The sequence below is a fragment of the Cajanus cajan genome, chromosome 10 (assembly GCF_000230855.2).
Source record: "Cajanus cajan strain Asha chromosome 10, NIPB_CcT2T_4, whole genome shotgun sequence".
Lineage (NCBI taxonomy): Eukaryota > Viridiplantae > Streptophyta > Magnoliopsida > Fabales > Fabaceae > Cajanus > Cajanus cajan.
Window position 1 is genome coordinate 22,624,425 of NC_138526.1, and position 15,921 is coordinate 22,640,345.

Sequence of the window (15,921 nt, forward strand, 5' to 3'; positions counted from 1 at the left end):
AGTATATAGGAGTACTTACTTAGTTTATTATAGTTTTAGTACCTACACATTTTTAGGATTTAATTTTACATATATATTACACAGTAGTGAGGATCATATCCTTATTCTTAGAAAGTCTATCCTTCCTACTCTCAGGACCATTGTTAAGACTACAGAAGGAATTCCTCATAGGGTACACTTTCCACACATATCATGTGAATATATAATCTCTAATTATTTGCCTAATGTTTTTCTTGTAAGTGAAGCTGTTTATGTGGAAGAAACACTTGATTTGTGGACAAATTGTTTTGAAGAGGGAGGGGATGATGGAAACGTACTTCCCAAGGATGACTTTGAAAGAAAAAGAACCAAGAAGGATGAATGATGATAAAGATGGTCTGAAGAATTGTAGGGCATTTACCTTTATTTTGTAAGGTACCCTACATTTAGAGGCCCATCCTACCTTAAGGACTCCTACTGTTATTTTACATTTTTAGTAGTGATTGTATAAGATATTTTTTACCATGTATTTTGGGTCAAGTAGTACAGGAATTTTTTTCCTTGTATTTTTCCTTCAGGGTGTAATTAGTAGTTTAGAGGAGGTGTAACTAGCTTAGGCCATAGACTTATTTGGGCTTGGATGGCCCAAACATTTTTCTTGCTCATTAAGGTTGAACGTCCACTTTCCTAAGCAAGTGGTTTGGACGTCCAAGCTTAATGAACAAGCCATCCAAGCTTGTTAAATAAGTTACATGGCCTTGATAGTGACATCTCAACAAACTAGTCAAAGTAATCATTAGTTTAGTAGTTGTAATAAGTAGGTTAGGTAGTTGGAGTTAATTTAAGCTAACCTAGGTTATTCTTAAACTAAGATTAGCTTAGCTTGCTCTATAAGCTTCTAGACAACTAACTAGACTTGTAGAAGGTTAACTAGGATTGGTTAGCTTAAGTACAAGATAGCTAACCATGGTTACACTTGACCATGGTTAGTCTAGCTTGCACCATAAGCCAACCAAACTCCTATATATAGGATTTCTTTGTATTGGCTGAACTTTAACTTTGAGTATTAATGAATTAGATGCATTTTTCCTAATTCTCTCCCAAAGCTTGTTTCTCTCATTGAAACTTGTTCCATTTCTCTTATCATCGCTTGAGTATGGTGAGATTTGGAGGGACTTATCACTCCATGAGTGTGGCGTCTCCAAAGGGATCTTTACCTTTCTATGTGTGTTTGAAGATGGCTTCTAACACCTTTTGAAGCCATTGAAAAATCTAGGAGGAGACCAAGAAGTAAAAGATCCCTTCAAGGAACTTGGAGGAGGAACTACATGAATCTAGTCTCTCCAAAGGGTTTTCCATCACCAAACTTTACTTCAATAACAACATTGTCAACCATAACTTGGACATACGCATCTCATCAACATCACCTTATACATCATGTTGTCATCAATATCATCTCATATGCATATCATCACCACATTTCCTCATTATTCATTCATAACATGTTATAATATTCATCATTTTAATATCATTATCATAATTTCTCCATCATAACAACTTTATTAGAAACTTCATCTTAATTTTATGAGAAAGCTAAGATAATTACCTACAACTTTTATGTTAACTAAAGGAGTTGATTTTACTATTTTAAAAATTATAAAATAACTTTATTTTATCCTAATTATGCTAGTTTAACATTTTTTCATTAATTTGATTATAATTTCAGTTCCATACCTCCCTTTTGGGTGATGCTAGGGCCATTGGAAATCTAACATCCATGGCTACAACCCTTATCAATACCATAAAACTTAATTCGGTCATATAATTGTCCTCACGAGGCTTACAATTTGTAGAGATTACTTTTCATGCACAAAACATGAAGCTAATATTGTGACTTTCATAACTTGAATGTTTCTTAACATTTTGATGTGATTCATAAATCTAAACTATAGCCCCAAATGTATACTTTCCAACACAACATACTTAACTCTATTTGGTTAGTCACGCAAGAGAAAATCACCCAAATACTAAGGTTTTTTTATACCAAACTTTTCAAAATTAAAAAATTACACCAAACTCTCAAATCATGCATCCAACCCTAAGCTCAATACATAAAGAAATATATATCAATAATCATAATTCACGAATTTACAATGACAAGCAATAAATCAATTTAAGATCATACAAATATGCATTCACAATAATTCAATTGACATCATAGAAGGTTTAGGGGTTGCCTCACTACCTTTACTCATGTCTATCAAAGAGACATTCTCACTTCCTTTTACCTCGAGAGATGTGACACCCTTTACCCTATATACCAATATCAACATTAAAATAGTAAATGATCAAATATATCCCAAATAGTCCTCATATGACAAAAAAAATTCAACATAAATCTTAACATAAAGTCAAAGAAATTCAAGGGAATCCTCCAAAACATAACATGAATCCAAATACAGCAAAGATAAACCATAATGTACAGAAACTCAAAGAAATAAATATCATAATCTAAGGCTTCATGTCACATTATATCATACCACAATGTAACATCCTACAAGGCTCATGCCTTATTGCCAACATCACCATCATCATGATCAACTCTTGCAAAGCACTCAATAAAACATCACAACAACAAAATGAGTGACAAACACAACATATCTAGTACATTTACACACAAATATACAATAAGGTATTAATTCACAAGCATTGTAACATTAAATTCAAAATAATAATAACACCACAACAATATCATCATGTACACTCACATCTCACTTTCATAACCATATGCATGTGGCACCAAGTACTTCATAATTCATGGTTTAAGGTTTTACTCGTGGCTCAAAGGCGAGTCGTCATGGCTTGTGAAGGAAAATCCTCATAGCCTATAGGTGAATCCTCAAGGCTCAAAGGCAAATAATTATAACCATAATACATACCTCGTACTCAATCATCATGTGTATCTCACATCCTACAAATCAACAATAACTCATGTTATTCACATACCATATCATCACCATTTATTTCTCATGTCAAATATTATCACCATGTCAATATCATGCATACACATCATCATGTTAAAACATTTCATATCTCACTCAAGAACAATGTCTTACAAATATAATTTCATACTCATAACTCATCACATACTCATGTCATTCTCATCACATATTTATCATAAAACTCATACATATTTAGATCAATAGCTCACAAGCACAAACATCTCAAATCACATCACACATAACCATGTCATATCACATCACATATATCCATCTCCTATCACTTATAAATTTCTCATGCCACACATAAGAATTTCATATCATGCACATCATGTAGAAACATATTATATTGCATCCAAACACAAAGCATAATAAACAAGGTCTCACAAACATAATTTTGTGCTATCATCATAACTCATTCCCAAAGAACCCTTCTTACTCATTGATAGAAACCTAGGAGAGACTAGATTGATGTAGCTTCTCCTTCAACCTTCTTGGATGGATCTATCACTTCTTGGACTTCTTCAAGCTTATTCAATGGTTTCCATTGATGTTAGAAGCCATTTCTAATACACAAGAGAAGGTAGAATCTCCCTTAGGTGATGCCACATTCTTGAAGAGTGATAAGTCTCTTCAATTACTCACCACACTCAAGAGAGAATAAGAGAAAAGAAAGATTTTCAAAGAGAAAAACAGGCTTTGAGAGATAGAATTTAGAGAAGAATTTTCATCCAAATCACTTTATAATACTTAAAGTTAGTATGAAATAGGTACAAAGATACAATATATAGAGCTTACTTGGCATATGGTGCAAGCTAGATTAACCATTGTTAAATGTAACCATGGTTAGTTATCATATACTTAAGCTAACTAACTCTATTTAAATGTCTAGAAATCTAGTTAATTATCTAGAAACTTATGGAGCAAGCTAAGTTAATCCTAGTTGGATTAAGTTATCTCCAACTACATAGCCTAATGTGATGGCATCTTTCCTAGCATTGATGGATAGATGTTGATCAATAAGAAGGAAACCTTGACTCCTTGGATCAAGATCTTCAAAGGCGCAAGGAATGGTGAAGGAAAGGTGGAGATGGATGTTGAAGGTGAAGTGTTTGAGGGAATGTTTGAGGTGCACTCTAGGGTTGGCTCACTCCAAGGTAGTTGAAGGCCACTTCTAGGGTTTTTCTCTCAAGGTGGAGATAGGATGGGAGGTGGCCAAAAATAGCCAAGGGAACTAAGGATGATATAAAGGCAAAATGCTCTCTTTATATTTAATATCCAAAGTATTTACAAGGTGTGGTGCCTTAGGTATTTATAGGAGTGGAAGGCATCTAGGGTTGCATTTAGAGAGTGCATGGCCAAAATTCACAATGCCAAATGAACTCCAAATGAAATCCAAATTAACCCTAGATGCAACTTGGTGGCCAAGGATGGAATCTTTGGGTTTAGTTAGGCTACATCTAGGTGCATGATAAGACCATGCAACCTTTGCCCTCCACTTGGGCCTAAGCCTTTCTAAGTCCAAAAATAGGTCCAAAACGACCAAAAAATGTGTCACCTCCTAATTAAAACACTAGCCCAAAAGTAAAAACCCTAATCATCTAAAGCACCCCATAATACAAGGGTAAAATGGGAAATACAAAAGAAAATAAATCCTATGAATAAGATACCCCAAAATACAAGGGTAAAATTGGAAATACAAGTAAAATAAATTCTATGACTAAAATATCTCAAAGTACAAGGGTAAAATAGGAATAAAATAATAAAATCCTACACTACTCAAAATGGGCCTAGGAGATGGATCCATAAATGGTATCTCTTTTATCATCCTCCATTCTCCTAGCCATGAACCATGTGATGGGTCTCACATGAAGCACCAAGGATGGTCCTCCATCATAATGATTGCAACTACCTAAGTAATGCTTACATTTAACAAGTTTGTTGAGATGTCACTATAAAATCCATGTGAATTTGTAAATTGGATGGCAAACTTGGCTTGGATTGGACATCCAAACCACTTGTATAAACATGTGGACCTACAATACCAATGTTCCAAAAGGAGTTTGGTCCATCCAAGCCAAATAAGTATAATAAGACTTAACTAGTTACACCTTCCCTTATCTACTAATTACTTCCTTAAGTAAAAACAATACAAGAACAAACTTACCTACATTACTTGACCCAAAATACAAGGTCAAAATAAGGGAAAATATTTACAAGAAAAAAAAAATTAACTATGAAATAAACCTATAGCTCAACAGAAGCTTATGTATTCTATCTTCACCTTAAGCTCGCTCTTGTTGCATTTTTCTCTACATTGCTCTTATCAAAGGTCCTATGGCCTTCAAGAATGGTTTTTCATCACTCTTTATGTTTCTTAAACCATTGGTATAACTTTGGACATGCTCTGATAGGATATGTGACATCGGGGCTTAGTTAAGACTAATTTAGGATGTTGTTTCCATTAAACTATTTTAAAAACTCAGTTTCCTTCTTTAGTAATTTCTGTTTTAGATTTATTATTTATGAATTACGAATGTGAATCCTCTATTTATGATGATTAAGATTTTGGTTTTATTTCTGAAAATTTTAATTTCTATTTATTGTGTAATTATGTATGTGGGGTAGAGGGTGTCACATTTAACTCCATTTTAATTGAGTCTTTTAATTCAAATTTATAGTTATTGATTTTATTTAGTTTGGAAATATTGTAAAGGCCATTCGATGTTCCTTTTTCTTATTTTATTTTTTTAGTCTCTTATATTTATGTTTTTTTTAAGTTATAATTGTGTAAAGTTTGATATGTTAACCTTTTACCGAAAGGAATTTAGTTCTAAAAATTTGTCCAAATTTCAACTTTTTATTAATAACTAAAGGAATAATGTTTCAGGTAAAGGGTGTCACAACGTTAATTAAAATTTCAAGAAAGTTTCATTGTTATAAGGTTTTTGACAAAAATATTAAAGATCCAATTCACCCCATCTTGGATCTAGCCATTATTTCTAACAATGATCACTTATTATATTTATTTATTTAATAAATTATAAATTAATTTCTTTGTTAACATGGATATTATAATTTTAAATAAGTTTATTGCATAGAAAAAAAATTAAATAAATTTAATCTATATTTTATAATTTAACAAATTAAATTGTAATTAATTAAATAAATTTAAAAAAAAAATAGCTTAAATAGGTTGGGTGCCACAACAATAGTTTAAGGTACTCTATCATTTAAATATTACAGGGTAAAAAAGATTGTTTGTTATACATTAGCTCTATTGTTTAGTTCACTTAAATAACAATTTTAAACAACTTTTTTTTTTTTTTACAAAAGTGAACATTTTGATAAATAAAATATCCTTGTTACATTTTTTTTGGGGTGCACTGCCAAGCTTACAAAAGAATTCTCAAGCTAGCTATAATTTATTTGCATTCATATTTGCTAAGATGTGAATATGATATAAACAAATGAAAAGGAAATAATTGGACATGTGAAAGCAACATTCATATTTTTATTACAATAATGCATGAAAATTATTTCTCCTAACATTGAACATTCTTGCAATAAAGTATTACTTTTTTTGACAATTTTGTATGCAAGAATCCACTGCATAAGCTGCAAGATGACAAACATATGACACGTAGAGCCAATAGTTAAAAACATGTAAAACATAATTAATTTTACACACTATGAAGTATAATTATAAAACAAAAAAAAAAGGATAGAGAATGATTACCTATATTGTTGTTAATGGATTTTGTCATGCCACAATTAGTAATACAGTCATAGGTAGCATCATTTGCCATTCCATGACATTTTACTTCACAATTATGACAACATTGTCGATACACAGGTTTATTGAAATAATATTTAAATACACATTTGAGGTTACATAGCTTAAGACATAGATTAAACTTAATTTGAGGATCGAAATCAGCTTGCACAAAGCCCACCATAATCATGATCATAGTTACAAATTTGGTTATTTTCATTTTATTCTTTAGCATAGTTCGTCTATAAATCTTTGCACTTTATCTAAGAGAAATGTATACAACTATTAAATTATTGTTTTGATGTTTGAAGAAAAATAAACATCAATTTATAGAAAAATAGTTCATTGAAATTACCTTTAAAGAGTTTTCAAAATTGCAAATAATAATGATAATAATAATAATAATAATAATGATAATAATAATTATGACAATAATGATGACAAAAGTAATAATGACAACAATAAAGATAATAATAAGGGTAATAACCATGATGATAATAAAAAATAAGTTGCCAATTCGTGTTGGAACCAAAAAAAATCCAATCTTGCCTACAGATGGTTTGAACTACCTTTTAAAAATCTCATCAATCAAGGAATGTCTGAAAATCAAACTAATCTTTAATTAATGATTTTAAAAAATGGTTCGAAGGAGAGTCGCCACCAATATTTTACTCAAAAAATTCGAAAAAGAAAATGTTTTTGAAAATTTGATAATGGCTTTCGTAGCTAGAGTTGTGTTCGGGGGTCAGTTACGTGTAGGAAAGATGTTACGCACTCTACAACGCCTAACTCGGTGCCCTATGACGAAACTAACATAATGTAGAATAATAATTCAAATATTTACTCCTCTTTTATTAATAAACTATTTACTTTTGAATTTAAAATTACACGATCTCACCTAAGATGTCTACACGATTGTTTTTATTGATTAACAATGTTGTATGAAAAGAATAAAAATTAAAAGAAGGATTTATTTATGAAATACCTCTTGATCGAACTTTATTAGATCTTCAATGGCCAAATCTAGGTGCTTTTTGGCAGCCTTTCGCACCATAATTACCTCATAAAACTCAAGAAATACAAGGGGGAGAAGAAGAGAAGTATATAGACTCTATAGAGACTCTCAAACATTAAATTTTGGGGGCCCTAAAACATTGTTCATTAGTCTCCTATTTATAGGCTCAAAAATCCACCGGAATGGGCCGTTCTGAATTCAGACAACCCATTCTGGACCTTTCTGTTACATACAAAATTTGAAACTGGAATGGCCTATTTCCAAAGCGGAACGACCCGTTTCGGATTTAAATTTTTCATGTAACAAACCACTACAAGAAAAATGCTGATTTCTGACGGAAATTTCTGATAGAAACAGGTAAATTTTTGACGATTTTTTTTTTCAGACGGATTTCAATCCGTCAGAAAAAGTGGCTTCGGAAAAAAAAAATCCATCGAAATATTCCGTCATAATTTTCCGTCAAAAATTATAATTTTTTTAATTTTAATAAATTTATTAATGTAACAACCCTCATATTTGGCCTCTCAAGGATTCTATTTCACAATATTTTACTGTTTAACGTGTTTTATCCTTACTTGTGCAATTTCTGGAAGCTCACCCATCCCTGTACTACTCCAGGTCAAGCACGCTTAACTGTGAAGTTCTGATGAGTAAGCTACCGAAATGTATATGTATATTGTCAGTATAACTTGTACAAATTAATTCATTTAAGTCATCCTCAAATATACAATCTCATACTTGTACTATAATAATAATATATATAATAATTTTATATTACAAATAATAATAATAATAATAATAATAATAATAATATATTTAATTATTTTTCATTTATATGTACTTACTTTTATAATTAACATCTACTTATTTCTATTTAAAATTATAATTTAAATTATTTAATTTTATAATTTATAATGATAATATAATTTATAAAATTATAAATATTTATTTATTACATACTTATAAATTAAATTTTAACATTTTAAATAAATTATTAATTAATTTAATATATTTATTTACCTTAAATCAAACATAGAAAATTCAAAAATATATTTATCCTTATTTTATTTTCTAATTATCAACCATGAATAAAATACTAACTTAAAATCTTATCTAATTATATCATAATATTCTCATATCAAATTTAAAACCAGATATTAGTTATACAAAAATATTAAGATCATATAGTAAATTGTCAATAAGATTTTAGTTAAATAATTTAAAATAATTAATGTTTCAATTATATTGTTAATTAGAAAATAATTTATTCCAAAACTAATTAATTTTTTTATATTAATTATTAGTAAAATTTAATAACTTTTAATTTAACAATTAATTGGATCAATGAAATTTAACACACCGTGAGTTATTGAGCGGAATAACTTTACCAAGAGTTATTTTGTAAGTTATCTTAAATCAAACATATAAAATTCAAAAAATGTATTTATCCTTACTTTATTTTTTAATTATCAACCATTAATAAAATACTAACTTAAAATCTTATCTAATTATATCATAATATTTTCATATCAAATTTAAAACCAGTTCTTACATTTTCGATAAATATAAGTTTGTCTGAAATATTCCATCAATAATATAGTTTTTCTTAAAAAAAATTTCTCATCAAAAATATAAATTTTTCGACAGATTTAATTTTGTTTTATAAGAAATCATCATCGATTAATATAACATTTTGTATATATGATTTAAGAGTAAAGAATTTTCAATTTAATGGTTGGATTTACAAAATTCACATTTAATATAAAGTTATTGAGCAGCGTAATACTTAGTAAAAGTTACACCGGTATAATTATAACCCACTATATTATATGTGTGTGTGTGTGTGTGTGTTTGTGTGTGTGTAATTTTAAGCTTATTACTTCTAGAAAATGAAAAAAATATTTTTTTCTTCTAAAATATAAAACTACTATTTATGTTAAATAAACTAATATATGCACTAATTATTTAATAGAAAACTCGTGAAACACACAAATATGAAAATATTCACACTTGAACTTGCTTACTATAATTTTAAAGATAATATACTAACATCTCTAAGTAGTTTATAAATATTTAAAAATAAATTATTTATTTAAAATAATTGTTAAGATCAAAATATTAATTTTAGAAGGTTTAAATATATTTTAGTCCCTATAAGATGGGTGATTTTGATTTTGGTCTTTGTAAATTTTTTTCTTTATTTTTCATCCTTGTAAGATTTATAAAGATTGTTTCGTACTTGTAAAATCAGTAAAATATTTTTCTTTGATTTTCATCCCTCTAAAATATAAATTCACTAGTTTGATTATTTTAAGGTAGATAAATAATATTTATTTTAAAAAACTAAAAAAATTTAGAGGTGTTAAATATCAATACGATAATAGTACGTAATTGTTGTAGGTGACACATAAGATAATTATTTATCTTTTTTTTAAATAAAAAGTAGTTAAAATGATTACATAAAAAATAAAAAATAAAAATAAAAATTCCAATTTTAGAAAATGAAAATAAGAATTAAAAATAAGAAATTAAAAATAAGAAATTAAAATAAGAAATAAAAAATAAGAATTAAAAATAAGAAATTTTCGACGGATTTATACTTCCGTCAGAAATTTTTCGTCGAAAATTTTTGACGGATTTATTTTTCCGTAGAAATTTCCAATGGAAATATAAATCCGTCAGAAATTTTCCGTTGGAAAATTTATAATTTTTGACGGATATGGATTCGTCAAAAATTTGCGTTTTTCTTGTAGTAAACTAGGTCAAAATGAGGCATTCTAACCTAGGTTACAGACTATTTTCAAAGCTCGGAACGACCCGTTCTGGTTTGGGAACGGGCCATTCCAGACTGTTAATTTCGATCCTTTGTGTTTTGAGCCTCTGGATGTTGCTATGGTCTATTCTTGCATCAACATGGGCCTTCAGGATCTTCTATTCCTTGTTTAGCCTCGTTGTTCATGTTTTAGGGAACCCTAGATGAAATTGGGTGTCCACATTCGGGCTCAGCCATCTCGCAAATAAGGCTAGACTAGGTCTTAAAAATGATGTCCTAAATTGAATCAGGTCATTTTGGTCTGACTCACTAAGCTTGATAGTACAAATAAGCCCAAGTCAGACTAACCTATTAAACTAATATGTAAAGTGATTTTAATTACTATTAATTTATATATTCGTAATGTATTATAAAATAATAGAATAAAATATAATAATAATAATAATAATATAATACTAATAATCTTTCACTCTTTTGTATTTTGTTTACATAGTTATGGTTGTTGACCAAGCTCAAGATGAAGACTTAGTTTATGTATGTTTGGATGACTACAAAGAGTGTCTCTCATGTTTAAAAGAGTGCAAATTGTATTGATGTGTGTTTGTGCTTTGTTAGGCATGTTTACTTTGTGGGTTGTGAGTAGATTAGTCATATATCTCTTGTTAGATGATGTTTGATGATGAAAAGATTTCTAAACTGATTTTAAACTTGAAAAATTAAGAATTTGAGTTTTTCACTCAAAATAATTGATTATTCACTTGTAATAATTGATTATTTACATTGTGTTTTTTAAGTTAGCGGACAGCACACAAAAGGGGGGGTTGAATGTGTATGTACAAAGGATTTTTGAAATCATTTTCGCAAAATGACTCCTTTTCGTCTGATGAAAACAATATTTCAAACACTTAGAAACTGTGCAAGGTTGGTTAAAAGAAACTTTGTGTTTGAAGATCTATCGTCTACTCGAAAATAGTTTCTTAAGTCAATCAAATGTAATTTCGTCTGAATATCGTTTAGAAAGTAAGTAATGGATGAAATTTTTCAATGTGATATATCGATATAAATAAAGTTGTGTTTGTAAAACAAATAAACAATGCACAGAGTTTTATACTGGTTCGCTCGACCTGAGCTATGTCCAGTCTCCTTCAACTGAAGGGTTCCACTAATCACAACGGATTACAAGTATTCTTAACCACTTCTAGTTCGTCAACTTCACTCGTTGACGCTAGTATTCTTAAACCACTTTTGATTCTCCGAGTATTCTTAACCACTCCTGGTTCGTCAATTTCACTCATCGACGTTAGTATTCTTAAACCACTTCTAGTTCCCCAAGTATTTTTTTACTAGCCTTTTCAGGCTTTACAAGCGATATATGTTTTGAGTGTGTATGTGACTCTCATAGAGAGGATAGTATGGTTTCTACACTCGCTAAAGTTTTCAACCTTAGTTTTACAAGGATATGTGTTTAGAGTGTGTATGTAACTCTCGCAAAGAGGATAGGGTAATTTCTACACTCACTAAGATAAACTATCTTAGTTTTACACAAATATACAAATCTGAACAATAATAGATGTAAGTTTGTTTTGACGCTTGCTTTTGCTTATTTCTCGTTCCTTCTCTTCTTTTTCTTCTTCTCTTCTCAGGTTTTGATATTTATAGCCTTGTGATAAATTTTTCTGTTATTTGAATTTGAATGTGTTCGTTGAGGCAGAGCTTCCCATTGGTGCAGATAGTCGTTCGTTCATGACTACATATATCTTTTTCGTTTAATGCGTTTGATCTTGCATTAAATTTTTTCTTGCCAAATCTGTGTTACGTGAAGTCTTCTTCAGTAGTTTATTCGCTTTTGTGTCTAACTTCAATCATGACCTAGGTATATCTGTCCTTTTTCCATCATTGTAGTTGCGAAGGCATTATCTTTTTCTGAAAAGTATATGTACTTGCCCTGACACACTGATGGAAATCTAATCCCCAAGGATCCCTTTGGAAGAGGTAAGACCAAGAAGGGTGAAGGGTGATCCAAGGATGCTCACACTTGAAGACCATTGGGCCTTTAACTAGGTCCATGGTTAGGAGGCTAGAGGAGGCTTCTAGAGAGGAGGTGCTTCTTAGACCTATGCTCAATATAAGTATTGAGTATGATTCCTCTTGTTAGTCTCATAGTCTCTATTGTAAATACATTGTATAGTTTGATTTCTTGTACCTTGTATATAGTAGATACTTGTATAGGTGTATTTTTGCCTATGTATTTGTGAGGCACTTTATTTCTTTTTTAGTAGCTATTGTATATTGTTTCTAGGTTAGGTTACTTGGGCACTTTGACTCCATTTAACCTAACCTAGAAATACATTCTTTTCTTAGTTTTCTAGTAGTAGGATTGGGAGTGGCATTAGCAAGCTAGAGAGTGCATTTAGCAAGCTAGAGAGTGTTACTAGCAATTTAGCCAAAAGGTGGTCCTAGGCTAAAATTTACATATTGGACTCATTTTACTCCTAATTTTTCATAGATTTGATTTAGCTAGGTTCCATTCACATTGGATGAACCTAACTAAACCAAATTATCAATTTCAAAACCGGTTGGAGTAAATTAAGTCCAAAGAGCCGCCCACCTAGATGTGTTCACACTTGTGTTCACACTTGTGTTCACACTTGGCCAAATAGCTTGGTTCTTCTCAAGCTTGGAAGCTTGAAGCACAAGCTTCTCCTTAGCTAGCTTACCAAGCAAGCTAAGTGAGGAGCTTGCTCTCCAAGCCTCTAGACCATGGGTGGTTAGCTAGACCTTACCATGGTTCCTAGTGAACCATGGTTAAGACTAGCTTACTCTCCAAGCTTCCTACTCCTATATTTTCGTTTTTCCCTCTTTTTAAAACACTTTTGGATGTATAGAGAATTGATTTCTGAAAATATTGTTCAGATTACTCTCTCCTAAAAGTCCCTAAACCTCTTTGATATTCATCCAATTCTCTTATCCCTTCATAGAAGAGTGTGGTGAGAATTGAAGTGGCTTATCTCTTCATCAAGGAGTGGTGCCTCTTGGGAGTGTTCTCCACCAAACCGTGGTGGTTCTAAGGTCTCCTCCTCCCTTGGAGACCTTAGCCAAGCCTAGGAAGAATCAAGGAGCCAAAGATCTAGGGAGGAACTTGAAGAGGATTCACATCAATCCGGATTCTCCAAGCAAGTTTCCATCACACACGCAACTTTGACTCATGGATTCGTGCTCTTCTATTTTTCTTCTTTCATATCACATTCTTGATGACTTCATGTACTCTTCTTGTGAATGTGGATGATAAGTGATATTCCTTGTTGTGAATAGTGGACTTTAGACGCTTTTCAACATTCTTCGTTTGCGTCTGGAATTTGAGTCTCTGTTTAAGAGATAGACTTTAACTTTTCCTTTCATCTGGTTTGACCTTTCCTTTCGTCTGATCAGCTGTGCAGATGGAGGACTTTTAATTCCATCTAGGATGCTTCGTCTTAGATTATCCATCGTCTGATATTTTGAACTTTGTCTAGTTGACCATTAGGCTCCGACTTTGTCTTTTTCTTGACTTTTGACCAGGTTTTAGTCTTGATGTTTAATTAGTTTGTCTGATGTTTCGTTTATCTCAATCAGACATGGTATGTGCAAAAACGCGCACTCCATTTTTTAGTATGTTCTTATATTTATCTGAAACATTAACACACACGTTAGAAATAACAATATGTATTATATTTGTCATGTTCAAAATCTTGCTGAGAATTGCTTCGTCTGACTTAACAGTTTTCTCATTTTGAGAAGCTTACTATAATAATCAATTCTCATTATGCAATAATCGATTATTTTAGAGTCAGTCCTCTATAATAATTGATTATTCTAGAAAATAATTGATTAAAGTATTCTTGAATGATTTCTAGATTCACCAACAATGATTAATTGATTACCTATGAAAATAATTGATTATTTCAATCAAAGAGTTTTGTAAATGTCAATTTTTGAACTCATAACAAAATGATCTGAAATCTTGTAACTTTGTGAAATCTCTTGCAAAAAAACTCTCTCAAATTCTTTGTTCTCTAAGTGAACGAATCCTTTGATCCTTTGTGAATAATTTTAGTAAAGGGTTCAAGAATCATCATCATTCAACTAGAGAGAAAGGCTAAGCTACTCTAACTTTGATTTACCTCTTAGATTGATTCTATATCTAGGTTAATTTCTTCTAAAACTTTGTTTATAATTTTTCTAGAGGGTTTCTCAAGATTAAAGGTTTTGTAGTGGGTTCAAAAAATGTGTTTATCTTTAGGATTCTATAAGTTTATTGTGTGTGTATGTGTGTGATTGTAATACTTTGAATCTAAAGATAGTGAAAATTTTTAATTAGGTTGATTGAGGATTGGATGTAAGTCACAATGGTAGTAGTTGAACCAATATAAATCCTTGTGCCATTTCTTTTTATCCCTACACTTTTTATTTAAATTCTTGTCATCATTGATTGAGTGTGGTGAATCTCTTATATTTGAATCTTGTATATCATATAGGATTTAAATATCATTTGTTCTTAAATTTAGAAATCAATCTCAACATTTCATCTTATACTATCTAAATAAATAAACTTATTTGGAAAGATTTTAGAAAAGGTTTTTAAAATAAAAGATCCTAAAAATAAATTTTAAGATATCCAATTCACCTTCCCTTTGGATAAAACCATCTTTTATAACAATGGTTACAAGTTTAGTGATAGGGTTAGTGGATGTGAGTGTTTCATTGCTCCCATAACGCCTTTAATAGCTTGACCCTATGGCTGTCAACTTTGTTTTATTTGTTGAAGAAGACGAAGATGCAATCATGCTCATTATGCTCATAGAGTGCTAATAACAACTGACTGTCACTGCTCAAATCATGAAATTGTTGGGTACCACTATACTTTATAAACCATTGTTATTTTGGCTTGAACAGTTTTAGCCTTTCAAATAAGAAACCTTATTTTTCTTTATAATTTGCTTTTCTTTTACTTCTCAACTTTTCAAGTATATTTACCTAACTAATTGAGTCTTTTTTCTTGTTTTGACATTTTTCCTATCTTATTATTTGTACAAAAATAACTAGGTAATTCATGAAAGTATATAGTACCAATTAATCATGTTATATTTTTTGTGATTTTTATTAAAAAAAAACTTATTTAATTTTTTGTGTATTTTTTTAATTAGGTCATTTTTTTCCCAATTCACGACATGAGTTATGTTGGGCCAAAAAATGACAACCTAAAAAAATATAGTTCAGGATAACCTAGCCTAAAACAACATTTGACCGGTATAGGTCAAGTTGGACCCAACCAACCTGGCTTGTTTAACACCTCTAATAATAACAAGAATAATAATAACAAGGCTTAAATTCCTTTTTGATT